This window comes from Myodes glareolus, chromosome 14, assembly GCF_982192425.1.
Source record: "Myodes glareolus chromosome 14, mMyoGla1.1, whole genome shotgun sequence".
Taxonomy (NCBI): Eukaryota; Metazoa; Chordata; class Mammalia; order Rodentia; family Cricetidae; genus Myodes; species Myodes glareolus.
The window spans coordinates 27433830-27437003 of NC_142039.1; the positions used below are offsets into that span (position 1 = coordinate 27433830).

The 3174-nt window shown below is 39.5% G+C and overlaps 1 pseudogene; it reads right to left on the reverse strand.

The window, feature by feature from the left end:
- Positions 1–235: 235 nt before the first annotated feature.
- On the reverse strand, positions 236–1297 carry LOC125417540 (heterogeneous nuclear ribonucleoprotein A3 pseudogene; annotated as a pseudogene).
- Positions 1298–3174: the final 1877 nt, after the last annotated feature.

Consider the following 3174-nt stretch of genomic DNA (forward strand, 5'->3'; position numbering starts at 1 on the left):
ACTTTTTGCAAAATGTGATTATGGCAGTCCTGAACAAGAGGGCCTCCTGTTAACTCCTTAACAAGAGTTAAGTTGCGGTAACTTTTCTGACTGTGGATCACTGTTCTTTCTGCAGCAGATTTTTATAGTTCCTCTAATGTATTTAGGTCGACTGTCTCAAAGTAACCTGCAGCTTTCCTGACAACTCCTTGCTCTCTCTCCTACTAAGAATCGTAGCTTTTATTCTGCTGTTCTTTTAAAACCTTTTGCTACTACATCCACCACTTCTAGCACCAGATCCATAGCCACCACCATAGGGAAGGCCTGAGTTCCTTCCACCAAAGCTCCCCCTTTCATGGGTCCATAATTTCACTACTGTTTTCAACTATAATTTCCAAAGTTGTTATAGCTCCCACCACCACCATAGTTACATTACCAACATTTTCTTTTTTAATGTAACCATCAAATCCTTCTCCACCACTACCATATCCACCGCCTTGGTTTCCTGGTTCATCATCACCATAACCTTCTCTACTGCTGTAACTAGCATCACCACCATAGCTGCCACCATCACCTCCAAATCCATCACATCCACCATCACCACCTCCACAACTACCTCTGCTGCCACCACCTCCATCACCATAGCCTCCTCTTCCACCGAAGTTTCCACCATAAGCAAAATTACCTCCCCTACCTCCAAAGTTTCCTCCGTGACCCAAAACTTGCCGCATCCACTTCCATGACCTCTCTATGAGCCAACAGACTTTATCTTTTGTTTAAAAAGGGCCCTTTTAACTTCACACTTATTCCCATTAATAGTGTTATTTCTGAATAACAAGTCTATTGACTATGTCATCATCATCAAAAGTTACATAAGCGAATCCTCTCTTTTGCCCACTCTGCCTATCTTCCATAACTTCTACTTTTTCAATCTTGCCATACTTTTCAAAGAAGTCTCCAGATTATATTCTTCTGTATCTTCCTTAATACCACCAACAAATATTTCTTCATTATTAAATGGGCACTAGGCTTTACAGAATCCCCTCTATAAACAGCTCTCTTTGGTTCCACCACACATCCATCAACCTCGTGTGGCTGCGGACACATTGCAGCATTCATCTCTTCAACACAAGAGTAGGTTCCCAAACCAAAGCCCCTGGAACATTTTATTTGGGGGATCTCTCATTATCACACAGTCCATAAGTGTGGTCCATTTCTCAAAATGTTCTCTTAAGCTATCATCTGTGGTTTCAAAGCTCAGACCACCAGTAAACAGTTTCCTTAACTGTTCTGGTTCCTTTGGACCAATGCCCTCCATTTTTAGATTGGATTCAATATTAAAAGGCTTCTTTTTTATCATGTGCATTGGTAACACATCCTGACAATTATTTCAGGAAGATGATATTTGTGTTTGAAGTGTTTTAAACCTAGGATATGAACCCTTCCTACTTCATGGTGGGTTAAGTGTGAATTCAATCTATTCCCAATTAGTATTCAAGAGCCCCAGATCCAACTGAAGTCAAATACATAACTGCCTATTGTTATTCCAAATGTTGTTTATGTGATTTTGGGAGCAAGCAAAATTACAAACATTCTCAAGAAAAGACACAGGCTCATAGTAATCATTTTTTTAGGATGTCATTGATACAAATGAATAGTTACGATATTACCAAACTCATTAAGTTCTGAAGTAAATTGTTTTATGCAACATTCCTCCTGAGAAGGACTTACCACAGTATTCACTAGGCCTCAGCATTCAGTTCCTGTAAGTGAAGATACTTTTGTTACAATAACCATGCATTTTAAAATGAACTGAATTTAATTAAGTGATTGTCGAGCTGTTGTTTCAGTTCTGAATAAACAGTTGGCTTAGGAAGAATGACTGGTGAAGCAGTTAAAGATGACTAGTAAAGACACTTCTCTTGAAAATCATATCTCCAATGGAAAGACAGGGTTCTTGCTATCAAAGATATTTAAGCATCAGATTTAGGAGAGACATATATCTGCAGTTATTCAAAATCCCTGCATCAAGAATATATATTCTATCTTTGGAGGAAACTAATTCCCACTATGAGAAATTGTATACATTCTCAAATTATCTTAGTATACTAATAAATTAATATATTATAAATTAAGAAAGGGTTGGTAAACTGGTTATTAAGATGATGAGAAGTATTTTGTGGGGAGGGGTCTATAGACAGGGTTTCTCTGTGTTACAGCCCTGGCTGTCCTGGTACTCACTCTGTAGACCAGGCTGGCCTAAAACTCACAGAGATCTGCCTCACTCTGTCTCCCAAGTGCCGGGATAAAAGTTGTGTACCACCATACCCGGTGTGTCAAGAGGCTTTTCTAACTTCCAGTGTGTGAGCTGCTCAAATCCTAGTGTGATGAGTGAGCCTTGTGACAACAGAACAACACAAATTTTGACCCTAAGACCCAGTGACTTGTGTTGACTTTCTAAACATTTAATTATTTTTGTGCGGACGGTGGTGAATTTGCATGGGTACCAGAGTGCATGTGTGGAGATCAGAGTGCAGGAGTAGGTTTGATCCTTCCACCAGGAAGACTGCAATGGTGTGGGATAATTGTGTATTCTGTCACTTATGTTTTAAATAAACACTGATTGGCCAGTAGCCAGGCAGGAAGTATAAGTGGGTCAACCAGACAGGAAGTAGAGGCAGGACAATGAGAACAGGAATGTTCTGGGAAGAAGGAAGCTCTCCGCAGTCCTGTCCAGATACCGAAGAAGCAGGGTGTGACTTGCCCTGCTGAAAAAGATACTGAGCCAAAAAAAAAAAAAAAAAAAAAGATACTGAGCCATGTGGCTAACATAGATAAGAATAATGAGTTAATATACGTTATCAGAGTTAACAAGAAACCTGAGCTAATGGGCCAATCAGTTTATAACTTATGGAGATCTCTGTGTGATTTTCTTTGGGACCTAATGACTGTGGGAACTAGTTAGGACAGAAACCCCAATAAGCAGGCCATCATGCTACACTGCAAGATCCTAACTCAGGTTGGCAGGCTTAGAGACAATCCTCTTTACCCACCTGGCTATCTTAACAATATACATTATGATTTTTTAAAATCATGTACAGAGACTGTACTTTAGAATATCTTTTTTCACCAATAGCGGATTGCAATTAACACATAACCCATTGAACACAAAGCAGGAAAATCTCTTTTACTGTC